The sequence below is a fragment of the Mauremys mutica genome, chromosome 2, assembly GCF_020497125.1.
Source record: "Mauremys mutica isolate MM-2020 ecotype Southern chromosome 2, ASM2049712v1, whole genome shotgun sequence".
In the NCBI taxonomy this organism is placed as follows: domain Eukaryota; kingdom Metazoa; phylum Chordata; order Testudines; family Geoemydidae; genus Mauremys; species Mauremys mutica.
This window is the reverse complement of record NC_059073.1, coordinates 109,778,498-109,798,287: the sequence shown is the minus strand read 5'-3', so window position 1 is coordinate 109,798,287 and position 19,790 is coordinate 109,778,498. Positions and strand designations below refer to the sequence as shown.

At 39.5% G+C, this 19,790-nt stretch overlaps 3 long non-coding RNA genes across 6 annotated transcripts in view; 2 read left to right on the top strand and 1 right to left on the bottom strand.

Moving 5' to 3' along the window:
• LOC123365392 overlaps positions 1-6,729 on the top strand; it is a 30,582-nt gene extending 23,853 nt beyond the window's left edge. The window contains exons 2-3 of the long non-coding RNA XR_006577562.1: positions 5,386-5,537; positions 6,225-6,729. This is a non-coding gene — a long non-coding RNA (uncharacterized LOC123365392). The remainder of the gene's footprint in view (positions 1-5,385; positions 5,538-6,224) is intronic.
• LOC123365390 overlaps positions 1-19,790 on the top strand; it is a 340,326-nt gene that overhangs the window by 87,245 nt on the left and 233,291 nt on the right. Inside the window, exon 1 of one of the 4 annotated variants that reach the window (XR_006577556.1) lies at positions 18,773-19,111. The exons of 1 other annotated variant lie outside the window; for it this stretch is intronic. This is a non-coding gene — a long non-coding RNA (uncharacterized LOC123365390). Of the gene's footprint in view, positions 1-18,772; positions 19,112-19,790 lie in introns of those variants that run through there. 2 more of the 4 variants (XR_006577557.1, XR_006577559.1) reach the window with 2 other exon arrangements.
• LOC123365391 lies at positions 12,274-18,666 on the bottom strand. Its single transcript, XR_006577561.1, has 3 exons — positions 18,604-18,666; positions 16,405-16,482; positions 12,274-12,371 (listed from the first exon to the last, which is right to left on the bottom strand). It is a non-coding gene; the product is annotated as an uncharacterized LOC123365391 (long non-coding RNA).

Sequence of the window (19,790 nt, the reverse complement as noted above, 5' to 3'; positions counted from 1 at the left end):
GCACTTAAGTTGGCAGTGTTTTTGTGCTCCTTTCTATTTGCCTCACTAGGATTTGACTTCCACTTTTTAAAGGAAGTCTTTTTATCTCTCACTGCTTCTTTTACATGGTTGTTAAGCCACGGTGGCTCCTTTTTTTAGGAGTTAATCAGCCCAGGCTCCTGGGGGTGCTAGAGAGGTTCCTCCTCCTCCTCCTCTACCCCACAGCAGTTCCTGCTGCTTTCTGTTATTCCCTCTCACCTTTTCTCCTGTCTGCCTGTTTTGTCTCTTGTGCCCTCCTTCCTGCAGCACAGCACTCCACCATCTCTGTGCAGCTAGAGCAGAGAGAATACATGTGCAGCAGACACAGTTTTCTACACTCTTGGTCCTAGTGGCTCCCCTCCCACAGTCTGGCACCTAGGCGGCCGTCTCAGTTCGCCTCATGGTAAGGCCAGCCCTGTGCTTTGTTTCAGAATCAATAGACTAACATGACTAAGCAACCATTTCTTCCCACCAAAAACTGAACTGACGTACTAAATAAAAGAATGTACGGGAAAAACTGGATTTTCTTAAGGTTGGTGGTGGGGGGGAAATGAAATGAATATGCTACCAAACTAGAACTTGCTTTATTTAAACAAACAAATCAAAACCATCATTTTTGTTTGTGGTGCGCACAACAATAGAAGAAGTGAAGTACTGAGTAACACCTTCGGATATTGCAGTAATAATGAAATTCACTAGATCAGTAAAAGAAACAATAGGCCAAAAGAGACTGCTAGCACATTTTTTGTTTCTATTGTTTTATAGCATTTTGAGAAGAATAAGGTTAGGATTTGCATTTATGGACACATATTTTTCCTCCAGCTCAGTGGAGGGGACAGGTGGATCAGAAATCAGAATCCCCTGGTCATTTCCCCATGGCTTCCCCGCCCCCTCCACACCCTGCCTTCCCCAACATGCGGGAAAACAAGGGCTGAGGATTCATTCTAAACTGCTTTTTGTGGCTATGGAGTAGCTCCATTCCCTTTCTGCAGTCCTAAGTGTGGGGAGGAGGGGAGGTGGAAAGTGAAGGAGGGGAAAGATTATTCTGTCCTCAATCTGCCTGATTACTTGAAGTTGGTGTGGAAGGTGAGAAAAGAAGGATTTGCTCCACTATCACTGCATTTTGTGTATATCTTCCCTGTAGGCCCATCTTTTTGTTTGAGCAGATCACAATTCACTAACTTCTATCAATAGTGTTTTTTCCCAAACATTAGCTTTTTCTGATGAGTAATTGATGTCTTTATTTTTCTGTATATTTTTATGGCTAAGCTCTGCCCACTGAAACCAATGGAAATCAGGCATATGTCTGACAAAGAATTCAGCTCTTGGTCTCCCACAGTAGGTTGCTAATCATAAAATCATATACTGGGGAAACTTATAAGGCCAAATTTTTCAAAAGCAGTATCTATTCTTATGTGCTCAAATTTGCTTCATGTTCTTGTGTGAGTAGTCTTTGCTTGCCGAGAATGTGGATTTGTAGATGCAAATTGTGTGGTCACAGAAGTGCCCAAAATTAAGCATTCAAATATCTGTAGGAGCAGTAACTTGGGGGTACAAATTTGGATGCACGAATCTGGGTAGCTTGAAGGCATTTTGAAAATTTGGCTCAAATATGCATAATAAATGTCTCCATAATTTTCTCTTTCCCAAGAGATGTGTATGTGAACTTCCCCTTCCCTCCTCACATTTCATTTTTTTTCAGTAACTGAAAGAAATCCAAGTTCTCATAGCTTTAAAATGGACCAAGTCCAGGGGGATCAGTGCTCTCTTCTCATTATTAATCTGAATGGCTACATACTTTGCAACATATAACTCTGAGGAAAGAGAGGGCGGGGTGCCCACTTTAGGAAAAAAAGGCCCTTTCCTGCTGAGATGCCTGTGATGCTAAGCATCTCTTCAACAATGATTTCATAGTGACTTGGGAGTGGAATAGTGTAAAGTCAGGCAAGCCCACACTGTTCTCATGGACCAAGTGACTAAATGTGGGAGGAAAAAGAGGAGGCTGGCTGCATCCCCAGTTATGATCTGGCTCTGTAGCAGAATCAGTCTGCTAAACTCATTGCATTTTTATGCAATTTGGTCTGAGAGAAAGGAGAAGATCACTGAACCCTGACCCATCTGTGAGATTGGAATAATAACTAGAGAGACTTAGAGCTACCAACATTTGAGTCACACAGCATTTAAATTAAAATAAATATTTAGTGTGTGTTTTTTCTTTAGGATCATCTCATGCAAGATTTATTAAATGCCAGTGTTTAACTCAAGCACAAATGTAGCTTTAATTAGAAAGGATATTTTTACTTAATGCTGCACAGCATCATTAAATGGTATTTGTAACTGAGAGTTATGAGCAGCTATGTCTAATGATCTGGATCAGACATTCCCAAACTGTGATCCATGGATCACATGTGGTCTGTGGTGAGTTGGCTGGCCACATAGTGGTGGCCATCATTCTTGTTTCCAGCCAATAAATTGCATTAAAAGAAGCTAAAACACAATTACTTTTCTAATGTTACTCTTCCAAGTAAGCCAGTGCTATATTTGTCAGCGCTATTATGTATTTGTGAATGGGAGCAGGGAGTGATCCAGGCAATCATGTTGGGGTGGAGTGGTGGTCCACATGACATTGTATTAAAGATGAGGCCCTAACTATGAAAAGTTTAAGAACCTCTGACCCAGATAAGTCAAATGACGACCTATTTTTTAAATTTGTATTACAAATTGACCAGTTTGAAAATATTTTAGTATTTGTCCTACACTTAATACATGTATGTTAATGTAATCATTCCTGCAGCAGGTCTTGTGTATCTTGATTAGATTCACATCATCTTTAGGCCCTATCCCAACAGTAGTACCTCTGTGATTTGTTTTAGAAATAATATTTATGGTGACTTTTCTAAGGGTGCAGCAGATATCTGGGATATTCTGGTTATTTTCTTTTTTAAAAAATCCATGTGCGTAGAGGGGGAAAATGGGTGGATAGGCTACTTTATTTGTGGATCCAAGATGGGATAATTTTGTTTTCTTTCAGTCTCACAAGGTAATGAAATAGAAAGCAGTCCACAAAACACAAAGGTCCAGCCAACTTCTGTTTTCATGTAGGTTTCTTTAGAAATTCCAAAGAGACAGCACTCACCTTTTTAAAGAGCTGTGTGCATTTCATCCATATTCGTTTTGTTTGGTGTTTTCTGAAATCTTTGTATTATGTTGTCAGTCTCTAAAGCTGGAAGATTTTTTTTCTCCTGCAACAGAATCCTAGAAATGTAGGGCTCGAAGGGACCTTGAGGGGTCATCAAGTCCAGCTACCTGCACTGTGGCAGGACCAAGTAAACCTAGGCTATCCCTGAGAGGTTTGTCCAGCTCATTTCTAAAAGCTTCAGTGATGGGGACTCCATGACCTCCTATTCCAGAGCTTAGAAATATCTAACCTGAATCTCTTTTGCTGCAGATTAAGCCCATTACTTCTTGTCCTACCTTCAGTGGACATGGAGAATCAATTGATCATCAGCCTCTTTATTACAGCCTTTCACATATTGGAAGACTATCAGGTTTCCCTATCAGTCTTCTTTTCTCTAGACTAAACATGCCCAGTTTTTTAAAACCTTTTATCATTTTTGTTGCTCTCCTCAGACTCTTTCCAATTTGTCCACGTCTTTCCTAAAGTGTGGTGCCCACAATTGGACACCGTTCTCCAGCTTGAGTCTCCCCAGTGCTGAACAGAGCAGGACCATTACCTCCCATGTCTTACATACAACACTCCTACTAATACACCCCAGAATCTTATTAGCCTTTTTTTGCAGTTGCAGCACATTGACCACTCCACTCATAGGGCACCACAAATGGGATATAACTCCCAGATCCTTTTCAGCAGTACTATCACCTAGACAGTTATTCCCCACTTTGTAGTTGTGCATTTTATTTTTCTTTCCTAAGTGAAGTACTTTGCACTTGTCTTCACTGAATTTAATCTTGTTGACTTCAGACCAAGCCTCAAATTCATCAAGATCATTTTGAATTTTAGTCCTGCCCTCCAAAGTGCTTGAGCCTCCTCTCAACTTGGTATCCTCTGCAAACTTCATAAGCACACTTTCTACTCTATTACCCAAGTATTAATGAAAATATTGAATAGTATTGGACTCAGGACTGACCCCTGCACAATCCCACTAGATATGCCCTCCCAATTTGACAGCAAACCATTGGTAACTTATGTTTTGAGTATGATCTTTCATCCAGTTGTACACCCACTTAATAGTAAGTTCATATAGACAACATTTCCCTAGTTTGCTTATGAAAATGTGATATGGAACTGCATCAGAAGCCTTACTAAACCCAAGGTACATCATGTCTACTGCTTCCCTTTTATCCACTAGATTACTAATCCTATCAGAGAAGGAAATTAAGTTGGTTTGGCATGATTTTTTTTTCTTGATAAATCTATGCTGGCTATTCCTTATAACCCTGTTGTTTTCCAGATGCTTGCAGATTGTTTAATAAATGGCTCCAGTATCTTTCCAAAGGTATGCAAGTTAGGCTGACTGGTCTATAATTCCCCAGGTCCTCCTTGTTCTCTTTTTTAGAGATAGGTACTATGTTTGCCCTTTTCCAGTCTTCTGGGACCTCTCCTGTCCTCCAGAAGTTCTCAAAGATAATTGCTAACAGCTCAAAGATTGCTTTGGCTGGTTCCTTAAGTACCCTAGGATGAATTTCATCAGGCACTGCTGACTTGAATATCTCAAATTTATCTGAATATTCTTTAACCTGTTCTTTCCCTATTTTGCCTAGTTTCTTCCCCCGATTGTTAATATTGTGTTGAGTATCTGGTTCTACTTTTTAGTGTAGACAAGCAAAACAGGCATTAAGCACCTCAGCTTTCTTGATGTCATCAATTATTAGCTCTCCTTCCTTGCGAAGTAGAGGACCTACACTAGGAGTAAGAGAGAGACAAAGGTAAGTGTATTTAAAGAACATCTTACTGCCTTTTGTCTCTTGCAAGGTGTAACTCATTTTGTGCCTTCGCCTTTCTGATTTTGTCCCTACATACATGTGCTGTTTTGTACTCCTCCTTATCCATTTGACAATGTTTTTACTTTTTGTAGCATTCCCTTCTGATTTTCACATTATTAAAGAGCTCCTGATGGAGCCATACTGGCCTCTTACTATTCTTCCTTTTTCCTTTGATTCAGAATAGTTGGCAGTTGTGCCTTTAATATTGTCTCCTTGAAGAACTGCCAGCTCCCCTGAACTCCTTTTTCCCCTTGGCTTTTCTCCCAATGAGACTTTATCTACCAGTTCTGTTTGTTAAAGCCTGGTTTTTTTTTAAAAGTTCATTATCCTTATTCTGCTGCTCTCACTCCTTCCTTTCCTTAGAATCATGAAATCAAGCATTGCATGACTATCACCCAAATTGCCGAGTGTGAAAGGTTAACTCGCTTCTGTTAGCTGAGAAGAATGAAGACTCTTTCAAATTGTGAAGATGCTTATTTTTATTCTGATCTACAAGGATGTTTTATGAAACAAAGGTATTTTCTAGGATAGCAGCTGGTTTCAGCCTTCAGGTTCTAAGTGTTTTCACTCTCATCTGCTTACAAGCAGCTGGAAGGGTATGTAACCTGGATGCTTATTTAAGATGCTGATGTGCCTTCTGTGGAGCACACAGAACTGGTTTCACTGAAAGGAATACATTAAGATTGTCAGTGATTCTTTTCAATAGGTTGAGCCTACACCAATTCCTTTTGTTGAGAAAATGCTTTATCCTGAAAGTCTCTCTGATCTTCTGTACAACAGAAAATACTGTGTTCTGCCATTAACAGAATGGCTTTGTAAATGGGGGTTTGGTGTGGGTTTTTGTTTTTGTTGTTTTCCCCCTGGACTACATGTATGTGCTGACAAAGAAAAACGTTTATTGGAAAATTATTTTTGTTGTTTTATTTTATATAAATTATTTTATAAATAGAGGAATCCCTTTGAGTTGTCAAAACCTTACTGGAGTCGTTGTCCCCCTTTTGTGATGTGCATAATATAATTTTTCCACCTGAGTAGACAGGAGCTAGCAACTGAATGCGTCAATAACAGGAGAAACAAAATTCAATTTCAAGCAACACCATAAAATATTTTCAGTAACATGAGACTTTATAAGGTGTAACATTCAGTTGACTTATTTAAAGGAATATATATATTATTGGGTAAGACTGTCTATTTTCTTTTAGCTGCCGACACTGAGGATGAGAGATGCAGAAGGGCTGAGGTTAGAACTTCTAGGCACAGGCAAGCAAATCTGAGGTTCAGCTGTGAAAAATGGACCTTTTCGGCCTTCAGTTTCCCCACTACTGTGCATTTCATCAGTTTCTGGTTATAACAAGGAGAAACTCTGTCTCTAGGATCGATATCTCTTTTTTAAATGTTGGCACTTTCCTTCATGGTTAAAATATATTTATTCAAGATATTTCCTTTAGGAATAATTCCGAGTGGAAAGGAGTCAAAGGGTGGGAAATTGTGTGTCTAACATTGGTTTTAGTGTGAGCTATTCTCAAGGTGGTAAGAACAGCAACAGAGGGGGAAAAAATGGTAGCATTCACCTGATGTTTTGTGGATGCACATCACATTGTGTTACTGGAGGAAAAAATGCAAATGATAACAAATGTTGTATGCAACAATGTTTTGTGTTTATAAAAATGTATTAATTCCCTTTTCCACAAATGAGGCTAAAATGCATGAAAATTTAAATATGTAAAGGTGTGATTATGCTTACAATTTGTTTGCAATAATTAGCATGCCTGCAGCCATTTTGCATATTTATAATTTTTAAAATATTTTCTGAATAACCTGTGTGTGTGTGTGTGTGTGTGTGTGTGTGTGTGTGTGTGTGGTTGTGTGTTTTGTTTTTTTTTAATTCATTCCTATGGATAACTGATGTGGAGCTGCCTGCTGAGTGAAGTGTTAATTCAGGATGCAAAAATCCTTAACTGTGTATCTTGAATTTCGCTAGAGGTTTAAATGTACCCTACAGAGGTTTGCTCACATGGACAATATATATTAAAGCCTCAACTGAGCCTCGAGGACATGGTCTCTCACGTTTTATTAGAGGCCGGTTAACACCACTATTGTGTGCTAGCCCTTCGAGGCAAATGTTCTGTTAACTATCATGAGTGGGTTTTCAGGTGTGGATTGTGATGGTATTGACTGCTAGAGTCGAGATGCTGTGGTACACACCCCTTATTTGCAATTTTATATATTCAGCCTATTTCATTTCAGTAATCACAGTGCAACAACCAATTTTTCGTCACTTCTGTTCTCGAGTAACAGTGGTCCTGGAGCATATTTTTGTTCTTGCTTGCTAAGTGGGTTTACACACAGTTCAATTCCTCCTTTTTGGCTGCATTCTGCCATTATATCTTCTAGATGCTAGACATGGATCTGCTCAGGCTCCTCACAGCGACAGACACCTGCTGCTTTTAAATTTGTGTGTGAATTTATTGCAAGATGTAGTGCTGGCAAGTGGCCTTTCTCAACAGGGCTGCTATTCTTATGACATGTAGAGGACAAACACAGCATATGCCTGTAGTATATAAAATCCTTTAATAATCCTAGGACCTGGATGCCTTAAAGGAATTTTTGCATGTGTCCCATGAGCAGAATTTCTCATTACCCTGAGATTTAATCTGGATCCAGATGAGAGTCAGAAGAGGAGAGGCTTCTAAGAAGGCCTGAAGCTATGGTGCTCCTCACCTAAGGTCATCCATCTTTTGCTATCTTGAAACTTTTAAGTCCTCCTTATTTGGGTCATTTTATCAATGATGGTTTAGCTTCCTATTTTTGTTTATATTTGTGTCACAGATTGCAGGCTACAGTTGGACCATTTGACCCTGTATATGATTATTTATTGAAGTTTTTATTTTATGTATAGTGCCAGACACCTTTTGGCAACTTTTACTTTATTTATGTAAGGTGCCATCAGCTATGAGATGGTGGGTACTTCAATTAAGATTGTGGATTTGAGTGCAGGTCAGTGCACAACCTCCACTTATACCTGGCTCTAGTTTGTAGGAATTCCATGCCCTAGTCTGAGCATTATCTCAGCAGCACCATGTCTGCTCTGCAAACAGCACTCTAACAATTAAGTTAATTTGGCATTTTTGAAAATAAGAATTAATCTTAATTTAAAAAGATTCTAAAAGTTTATGGCATTTTTATCATGTTAGCGTGTCTTTGAATTTTTTATTTATTTTTAAAATTTTCTCTTATGCGCCCTAAAATTATTACAATAAAACATCTTATAATAAATTATAAGTAGGGGCAACTAAGTCTGAACTTTTTTGAATTTCTTACAAGCTTCAAGTTGCATTTAATAAAATACTTATTTGTCAATAAAATGGAATTAAACAGCCTTCTAACTATCAATACAAAACAAATTATATCTTTGAGACCTTTCATCCCGAAGGATCCCAAAGTACTTTACAAACTAGATAGTACCACTGAAATATTGTCACTGCCAGGATTGAAACTGTGTATAGTTGAAGGGGAGGATATTTTTGGCGAAGGATGAGGAAGCAAACACCTGATAAGTAAAGTACTTTAGGGATCTCTAACATTGTTACAGACGAAGTTTCACACATGGCCTCACAAGAATGACCAGTTGAATTGATCATGCCAAGATTTGAATCTGTGGTTCCAGGAATTCGAGGGGCAGGTCTATACTACAGCTGGGATGGAAGCTCTGAGATCGATCCACTGGCAGTCGATTTAGCGAGTCTAGTAAAGACCCTCCAAATCGACTGCAGACAGGGCCGGCTCCAGGCACCAGCATTCCAAGCTGGTGCTAGGGGCGGCAATCTTCAAGGGGCGGCAGTCCCTGTTGTTTTGCCCCCAAGCAGCGTGCCAAATTGCCGCCGCGGACGGCGGGGGCAGTCCGTGTTCCCTTAGGGCGGCACGTGCGTTTCCGCGGTGGCGGCAATTCGGCAGCAGCTTCTATATTGAGCTGTCCGCGGCGGCTTCAGCTAAACATAGAAGCTGCCGCTGAATTGCCGCAGCTGCGGAAACGCACCTGCTGCCCTAAGGGCACAGGGACTGCCCCCGCTGTCTGTAGCGGCAATTCGGTGCACTGCTTGGGGCGGTGAAAACTGTAGAGCCGGTCCTGACTGCAGATTGCTCTCCAGTCGACCCCTGTACTCTACCCTCGATGAGAAGAGTAAGGTAAGTTGATGGGAGCTTTTCCCCCTATCAGCCCCCTGCAGTGTAGACCCCGCGGTAACTCGACCTAAGGTACATCAACTCCAGCTACGTTACTCACATAGCTGGAGTTGCGTAGCGTAGGTCACTTGACCGCAGTAGTGTAGACATAGCCTCAGTATTTTGCACCCTAATGCTTAGTCCATTCAGTCAGTATACCTTGGGCATAAACCTCTCTCTCCCTGTATATACCATGTTGTTTGGGTTGCTTTGATTATGTAATTCCCGGAAGTTGCTGGCTGGAAAGCTGCTACATCAGCCAGTAGTCACTGTCTCTTTTTAGGCAGTATTGTTTCTGGAAGTAGCATCAAAAAACAGGGTAATGCCTGCTGCTGTTCTGAAAAGTGACGCTAACAAAATTTCTGCCTGTTTCTGAAAAAAGGTCTTCTACATGGCCCTGCAATAAATCTTGTTCTTATCCTGTTCAGTCAATGAACATTACCAGACCCTTCAAAACTTAATTAAAATCTTAGCATACTGTTTAGATTATGGCAATGTTATATTTCACTAGACAAATTATATAATGGTTACATTTGGACTTTGTCATCTTTATTTTCCCCAGTAGCATCCTACAGTGGCCTTTAAAAGAAGATATCCTGTTAAATTCTCTGTGGGTGGTCAGAAAGCAGAAGACTTTGAGTTACAAAGGCTCTTGTTTGTTTTGGGTGAAGGCTTCAAAGGCTCACATACTTACTTCCTTACATGATGATGCAGTCAGGAAATACAATAGGGGGTGAGAGGGAAAGAATTTGCTGAAGCTGTTTTATATAAAATGGAACTTACAGATGCTATCCTTCTTGTGTTTGAGCTGCAAGCTAATATGGTCACGGATTTTTCTTTGGTCTAGGTGTCTTTGATGTTTGCATCAATTGCCCTCAATAAAGATTCCAGGGTTTTTGTACACATTCACTTTGGAAATGTAAAATACAATGATGCATTCATAAGTCAAACTGTAAATAGTGTATTAAAGCTGAGTGATTTAATGTACATATTTGAGGTGCTTGATGCTGGGCTACATTCCAGTCCATATGTTCTGCAGATTCCTATTAGTAAAACTCTCCAGCTGCAGTTTGTGACAAAAGTGTGGGTTAGGGCTTAAAGCTGTAGTTGGGTTTTTTTTTGTTTTTTTTTACATTTAAGGAATTACCTCATCAGCTCCTTCCAGTTCTCAGAATTACTCACTCATGTAGCTTGCCCAGGATGGTCTGTGTCTGTAGAGCTTGTGATTTTGGTGTATATCGCCTGTTAGTCATTTTATTACATAAAGTTAAGATACATTTCTTAAAGTTAATCATCATTTTCATTTGGTACTGCACTTCTACAGACAACTTTAGGACCATAGGTCTTCATATTAAAAACTATTCAGAAAGGAATGCAAATATAATAATGCCACTATATAAATGCGTGGTGCACTCACACCTTGAATACTGTGTCTAAGTCTGGTAGGCCCATCTCAACAAGAATATAGTGGAATTGGAACAGGGTCAGAGGACGGCAACAAAGATCAAGTGTATGGATTGGTTTCCATACGAGAAGAGACTAAAAGGATTAGGGCTGTTCAGTTTAGAAAAGAGACTATTAAGGGGGAATATGATAGAGGTCTATAAATTCTTGAATGGTGTAGAGCAAGTGAATAGAGAAGTGTTTGTTTACTCTTTTACACAACACAAAACCGAGGGGTCACCCAATGAAAATAGTAGGCAAAGTTTTAGAGCAGGTTTCACACAATTGCCCTATGGAACTCATTGCCATAGGATGTTGTGATTGCCAAAAGTATAACTGGGTTTAGAAAAAACTAAATACTTTCTTGGAGGATAGGACTATCATTAGATATAATCCAAGACGGCCAGGGAGTAACCCCACGCTTTGGGGTGATCCTAAACCTATGACTGCCAGAAGCTGGGTAGATCTCTCCAAATGGCTCCATTCTGTACACTTCCCCGTGAGGCTCTGGTACTGAAATTAGACAAAGGTTTCTCACAGTCAGAGGTGTGTAGCTCTGCAACAGCCTTCCAAGGGACCAGTGGGGGTGGGGGGGCAAAAAACCTAACTGGCTTCAAGACTGAGCTTGATAAGTTTGGCCCATCTGCAACTACTAATAGCAAACAGCCCCAGTGATGGGCACACTAGATGGGTAGGGCTCTGAGTTACTATCGAGAATTCTTTCCCAGGTGTCTGGCTAGTGAGTTTAACCAATATGCTCAGGGTCTGATTGACCACCATATTAGGGGTCGGGAAGGAATTTTCCCCTGGGTCAGATTGGCAGAGACCTTGGGATTGTTTCACCTTCTGCATCATGAGGCATGGGTCACTTGCAGGTTTACATTAGAGTAAATGGTGGATTCTCTGTAACTTGAACTCTTTTTAAATTATGATTTGAGGACTTCAGTAGCTCAGTCAGACGTTATGGGTCTATCACAGGAGTGGATGGGTAAGGTTCTGTGGCCTGCAATGTGCAGGTCAGACTAGATGATCACGATGGTTCCGTCTGGTCTTAAAGTTTATAAGCCCTAAGCAAAACTATGGATCCCTGGTTCTCAGGCCCAGCTTCACCATAGCCTGCACCCTCATGTCCCTTCTCCCCCCCTCTACCCCAATCTTCCCTGCCCTAAGCAGAGCTCTGGTGCAGGAGAGAATCTGCCCCATTGTTTCTGGCTGTCTGGAGACACTTAGTTCTCATAGTCTCATCACAAGGATTAACTTCATCACCATGTATGCTAGAAAATTTAAAAAAAATGATATGAAAGCTTAGTTTGAGGAGCACAAGATGGCATCCTGCAGGAAAAGTAGTCTTACCCAGCTGCTGTGAATTGTCCCTGTTCAGTCCGACTGTATTTTCAAAGTGAGGAAAGGGTCTTTATGACATTATTTAAACCATAAGAAGATATTTTCTGGTATATACTTGTGCTTGTAATAATGGAATGAAGGACATTGCCTGCAAATGATTTTTCTTTTAACCCTCTTATGCCTGGATTGAAAGCTATACTATATGACCCACTAATATAACACAGCAAGATCTCCAGACTCAGGTTTAAAGAATTCATTTTACAAAATAGAAGCCAACCTCTGTAGTTATTTTTCCTGTATGCCTCAAGAGCAACCTCAGCTCTGAGGTGAAGAGACCTCACCTGTCATGGAGAGAGAACAGACAAAATCAGTCATTGACTTTCTTAGTTCATTCCTGGACCCCTGCTAAGCAACCATTGCAAATAACGCCAAGATCTAGCTGCTGGGCTCAGTTTATGAAATAACAAAAGGAACAACTTGAAATCTAATATATTTCTCTTGGGGACCTTATTTGCATGAGGTTTTCCTAGAGGTGAATGATCTGAGCTAGAGCTACACAAGCACCTGAATCGCACCAGTTTATATGTAGAATGGCATGAAACTGAAACATACAACCAAGCCCTTATCAAAAGAAAAGAAAATGACAAAGCCTTATATGAAGAAAGTTTCCATGGCATATTAAGCTCATTTAAAATAATTATACCTTTATTACACATCTGTCAAACCCACAAAGCAAAGAATTCAGAGCTAAAGTTGAAAATCTGGACTCAAGCTCTGGGCCAAATTAATTCCTGATGTAAGCCTATTAAAGACAGAAGTTAAGATAGGAATTAATTTGGGGTTTTCTGCTTAATGCAATCCAGTTCTCTCCTGCCCTGTACCTTGCATAGTCATTTACGCATTTGCAAAGTTAGTACAAAGTCGCTAGCAGCAAGTCACTATTAAATCACAATTCCCCATTCATTTAAACCTGTGATAGAATTTTATACTCACTTTTCACATGTGTAAATAACTACACAAGGTATAAGGGAGCAGAGAATCAGGAGTACTGAAGTGCCATACTTGAGTTTTGCACAATTTGTTTTTAAAAAGGTACACTGAAAAGGTACATTTAAAAATGGTAAATCTGAAACAAAGCAGTAGTGAATCACACACTGTATGTATGAAAGATCACTCAATAGCCTGAATCACATGAAGAATTTATAAGAGAGCAAGTTAAAGCATGAGTCACTAACGATACTCAGTCTAAACTGTGGCTCTTCTAGTTTTTATAGACTTAAGTCAAAGACTTCAAAAACTATTTTTGCATTTGTATAGATTAATTTCCATAGGTATTTTTCATTGAGGAATTTTCTTTTTTAATACTAAATTGTGCTCCAAGATAACTAACCTCTTAAAAACTCCTTAGATAAATATTTACTTGATGATTCAGATTAATGTCTTTTGGCAAAGTATGTAGAGACTTTTAAAGCTTGCATTATTAACTACCGTAGATCACGTTTGTGTGTATTCAGTGGCTTTTCAATTAAGTATTTATTTGACCCATCAATCTGATTAGTAATATAAAAATGCACACCCACAAAAATGTACACCCAGTTATTTTTAGATTATATTGAAATGTGTAGTTCTATTTCTCTCATCACTGAGCATCACTGCCACTTTTCAGACCTTAATGTCTTTTCAATTCATTGTTTCTCTAACTTAAGTATCAAAAGGACAGATCCTAATTAAATGCAAAAATTGAAGGGAGTGTGATAAAAGGGGGATTTGAGCACAGAGAACTTCTGAAGTCATGAAACTTCTAGTTCCTGCCCGTCTAACAACTTTTAAAATGCTTACATTTTAAGAAAAGGAATGAGATTCACTACTGAATTATAAACACAATTGTAAGTTTCACATTAGAGCACATTAGAGCCCCCTTGGGGGTCGGGGGGTGGGGGCAGGAAGTTGTTGAATCCATACCAGTCTCAAAATAGAGGGATTTGGGTAATCTATGATCTTTAGTGTCAAAATGATGCCACAAATTGCAATTAAACTAATCCCATTTAGATCTAACATTGAATTAAATGTATTTTCATTTCAGAAGGATAACAATGATAAGCATTCTCCCTCTGCCATTTCAGTACTCATTTATTGAACCCTTTTAGCTCAACCAGAATATGGGGGAGGTCATTTGACTGGGATATGTACTTCTGTTGCCAACTCCCTCTCCCTCTCCCCACATACCTATGAAGGACATGTTGCCCTAAATGAGGATAATTATTTCTGCATAGTTGCTGTCAGCATTGTGTTCCCAAAGAAAGACTCAACTTTGAGAGATTCTGGTCAGTGTCACAGCTAAACCTGACTGAAGAGGCAGAGAGGTATAGCGGATAGAGCACTAGACTGGAATTCAGCTGGTTAATATCACTCCCTCACACAAAGAAATCCATATGCAATAGGGGGGAAAATCCTGTTCGGTCTCTGTGGGTTCCCCTATTGCTATTCTGCTGTACAAGTAGGGGGAGGTTTTCATAGAGAAGGCCAACAGTTACATACCTCCTTTGTTGCAATGGACAGGGTGCACAGGGACAGGGGTTCTGTAGCTACACAGATATTTTTATTCACCCCTACAACTAAGTTGCTTGTAAGGGCTATCTTATAAATATCTTTTTTTAAAATCTGGGAGAAAAGTAGTATTGTACACATTAGATGGGCATTTTTACATGCATCTCCATTATCACCAGAAAAAGACAAATGGTGCAGTATCTGCTTCAATATTTCTCTTGTGCAAAATAAATTTACATGAAGTTTTTCCAACAAAACTAATTCCCTCAGAGTGAACAAATACCCCAAAGAGGGACCCAACAATAAACCAACACAGGTACTTAGTCTTCAGAGACTATTATAAAACAAACTAGTAAAATTATCCCTTTTCTCCATAGCTATTACCTAGAGATGGGCACTTTGCATGTTAAAAAATAGTTAGTTTTAAAAGAAGAAAAATAAATGGACTTCATTAGAGTGGCACCCTTTGGAACAAAGTACTTTATGACGACAGATTTTATCTGCACAAATCTAACAAAAAATATTTTGTGCAGAACTGATCAACTGGGATTGTTTAGTCTGCAGAAGAGAAGAATGAGGGGGGATTTGATAGCTGCTTTCAACTACCTGAAAGGGGGTTCCAAAGAGGATGGATCTAGACTGTTCTCAGTGGTACCTGATGACAGAACAAGGAGTAATGGTCTCAAGTTGAAGTGGGGGAGGTTTAGGTTGGATATTAGGAAAAACTTTTTGGTGAAGCACTAGAATGGGTTACCTAGGGAGGTGGTGGAATCTCCTTCCTTAGAGGATTTTAAGTCCTGGCTGGGATGATTTAGTTTGGGATTGGTCCTGCTTTGAGCAGGGGGGTGGACTAGATGACCTCCTGAGGTCCCTTCCAACCCTGATATTCTATGATTCCATGAAATGTGAAAATTACTAAATTTTCTCTGGAGCCAAGGCTACAGCCATTTCTGGCTTGGCAAAAAAGGACCTGAAACTCAAGCAAGTCCCGCACCAAATTCTTCAGATTCCTGACACTGTATTCCCAATTCTGAAAGGTCACAATGATCATCTCCACTTCTTCCCCTCGCTGTCATGAAGACAATCACTTCCACAATATCTATCCACTAGAGCAAGGGTAGACAACCTATGGCACACGTGCCAAAGGCGGCACGCGAGCTGATTTTCAGTGGCACTCACACTGCTGGCTGTGTTCACATTTTTTGATAAGACTTTATATGGAACATATCAGGAATGGTATAAATAGCAGATCCATGGCCAAAAGCAGCTGATCACTTTGAAAATACCTCACAATTAAGGCCCATATACCCATGCTGGGCTATTTGTGCAGGTAGGTGGGTTTTGGACAGGCTGAGTTTACAACACATGAGTTTAAACAGCCTGGTTCACTATGGGATTGCATTTAGGAGGAAGGGCAAATGGTCATGTGTTAATAGAGTAGTGACTTTCATCCGCAATGGCAGCAACACAATGGAAACTGACTCAACTGAAGCTATGTTGAGATCAACCCTGAAACAAGCCTAGCCAGCATCTCACAAATTAAGAAGTTGTATATGGACATGGAGCATAATCTGTCCCAGCATGACTGTAACAACCAGTATTATGACAAATTTGTCTTGGATATGGGCTACTTAAAATGTAGGTATTTCCTTCTATATCCTTTCTTCTATTTAAATTCTAAAAATCTTTTACATATTTTATCCTGCCAATATTCTTTAAAAGGAACACTGGCAAAAATTTGACCTTGCAGTCCATGGTATTGGGGCTGAATTCCTGATGTGCCTGAATTCTACAAAATGTCAAATGCAACCAAGTCTTACCATCTACATGACAAATCGCAGGAGTTATTAACCTCATTGAGAATGACCTTCACATTTTTAAAAGAAGTCCTCCACCCTGATACAGCTACAAATGGAAAACAACAGATAGGGAAAGAAATATTATTTGCAAGCTTCCAAACAAGTATTGCAAACAAGTGAAAATAAATAAGATGTCAAATTTTTTAAACAGATGCATGTGTCCTTTTGACCGGCCACTCACAAAAATAAGGCTTCAAGTATCAGTACAGAATACGGAAATAAATATTTTGATTAGAAAAATCTGTTTTTATGGTCTATTATCATTAAGATTAAATGCACTTTAAATGTGTGTAATATAAAGTAAATGACTTGAATTGTAAGAACATAAGTAGGTTAATAGACTGTAGGTAATTAATTGTAAGTATATTTGATGCTAAAATCATGATAAACTTGAATATGGGCCTAAGATTACATGCAAGAGTTTAACTATTGTTTAAAATGTAGTATTTTGTACGATGCATCTTACTAATAAATGATTAATTTATTTTTGCAATTTAAAAGGCCTAGCTTAGATGTTCATCAGAAACATGAATACATTTGTTTCAGGAATGCTTTTTCTAAAATTTTAGAAATGCAACAATATACTGTATATAACCATAAGCTGATGTGGAACTTTTATTCTCATTACATTAAAGGCCTTTAAATTGCCAGAGCAGCATAAAGTGAGTTTGATGCAAATGAGACTCAAGCCCTATATTCTTTAGAGACATATTGAGGGGTCTTTTTAAAAAAAAAAAAAGTAATAGAATATTATGCACCTTAAACTACTACATTCTTGAGTGTCTCTGATTTCTGCTAGTATAATGAGTATTGGCTATTTGTAACGTTCTTATTTATGAATGTGTTACACCAAAGTTCATTTAATAACTGGCAGAATGACCCAAGTCTGAAAGCCTGACAGAAATTAAAGGCATTTGATTTCCTGCACTGATTTGATCCTGTTTTCTACATAATAGAAATCAAGTTGGGTTTTATTTCTGCTGTGACATCCGCTATCAGAGCAGAAGTTCTACGACAAAAGAATTGCTATGGTGAAGTATGTACTCCTGCCTTTAGCAGAAAGCTTGCATATTATTTTCTTTAAAATCAAATCTGTTTTCATGTGCAGTATTCCAGAAAAAAAGAAAAATTTAAAAAACCCTCAGAGAATATAACAATCAGACCTTCCCAAATGCAACTGTAATTTACCTCTGTCTGATCTTTCATATTATTTCTTTGATCAAAGACCATGTTATTTTTAGTAAGTTACAGAATTTTTGGAGAGCTGACTTAAGAGTCAGTGCTGCATTGTGCTGAGCTTTGGGAAGCTGATGTGAGGACATGTAAAACAATCTCCAGTTACATTTAAGAGAACCCCAGGTCTTGCACTAAAATTTTGGGAAATTAAGTAGCAAAGTGACAACAACTGTCAAAGTTGAATACATTTAAAATATGTTTCCTAGAATGGTCTGCTTCCGTCAGAATCTGCTTTGGCCAAGGACAGGACTGAGGCTCAGGATGACAGTGTGGATAAAAATAGATTTTTTTTTTAAATCAGCTTTTTGCTTAAAATGGATTTTTTATTTTTTAAAATAAACCTATTTAAAAATCAAATTTGAAATTGTAACAACCTATATTAAGCCCTAAACCTACTATAATCTATTAAAACCATATAAATTAAAATAAAAATGTAAACAGTATAGGTTTGCTGTCAAGTTTTAAAGAAAGTGAAACCACTAAACTGGTAGAAGTCACTGGCTAAACACCTGGAACTAGAGTTTGTTGAAGTGCTAAACCAGCTTTCACTAGCCGTAGCCCCTTCTGCAGGTACAGAGAAAATATATTCATTTCAGTTTATTTAACTAGTTTAGTTCAATGATTAGTTTATTCAAAGTTAAGAAACCACTTTGGAGTTGAAAAAGAGCTTGTTTACCTCTTCCGGTCTATGAATAAAAATGAGGATGAGGGGTACTAGTTCTTAAAAATTTAAAGTGACCTAGAAACTATCAGTTCAATTCACTAAATTGTTTAATTAATAAATAAGTTAGTTTATCAAAACATGTTTTGCATATAAAACTATGAGATAGTGGGTCAGTCCAATGGTCCATCTTCCAACAGTGCCCAGTACCCACTCACACATATATAAACAACCATGCAATGCAAAGGCTGAGGCCTGTAAAATTTTTACCTTAGCCAGACTATGCCGTAGGCTTTAAAATGCTTGACGTGAGTGGGTGACCTAGGAATAACCCTATGGCAGTAAGGTCACAAGGTTGCCTGTTGGCACATTGTTTGTTTTACAAGATCACAAGACACCTGACTGTGACATCATGGAATGTCCTTCCTGACCACAGAGTACATGTTGTGCATAGATGCTAATGAGAACACAAGGAACTAAGAAACAACCTATGAAAAAAGAGGCAACCCAATATTCATGTCCTATGGAAGTACAAATAAGGAAAAGAGGGCTGAAACCTCATGCATATGTGTTGGGTGAGGTGAGAACAATATAAAAGAGGTTCCCTGGTTGGGTAAAAGTCAAGACCTGCAAGACCCCACAGGAAACTCCAGCAGGAACCATCCCTCTACTGATGATCATCTGAGAGTTCCATCAGAATCTAGAATATCTTCTGAGGATGTGAATAAGGCTACAGTTAGTCATTGCATGGGTTTTTATAGGATTTCTGTATGAATGGGTAACTGTAATATTACTTATTGCTTTAATATAACTTGTAGTACAGAAAAAGAGTTTTGTACTTGTGATTGTGTCTGTGGTCACTATCCTTGGACTTCATGTGTTCCTGGAGTCTCCAAATTTGGGACGAGCAGCAGAGGTGATTTTTCACGATGTTGAGCTTGAAACTGTAGCAAGATAACAAGCTGCTGGCTGCCAGTGTCTGGACAAGCCACCGGCCCACCAAGCACCAGGCTCGTCCCTCGAGCTGCCAGCCCCTCCTGGCTCTGAAGGTTGCCCTCGCCAGGCCTGAGCCGCTAGCACCCGAGTGCCAGCTTCTTCCACTCCTGAAGGCCCCCCCCCCCGCCAAGCTGCCAGCCCCAGAGCGCCTGGCCAAGCCTCCTCACTCCACTGGCCGCTGGCTCTCCCTGTCCCAAGGAGGAGGGACGCGGTGAGCAGTGGGGACCTTCAGGGAGGGAGGGGGTGGAGTGGAGGAGGAGGTGGGGGTCTCAGAAGGGGTGGGGCCACCACAACCCAGGTGTCCCACGGCGGGTTGGCAGCAGTGCCAGGGGAAGGCTAAGCCTTTCCTGGTGTATTATGCCTACTGCCCATGATGCCTGTTAAGAATAGTTACAACTTTAAACGTTCTTGCTTTGGTCAGACAGAGTTAAAACCTCAATCTTAAATGAAAATATTCTTAA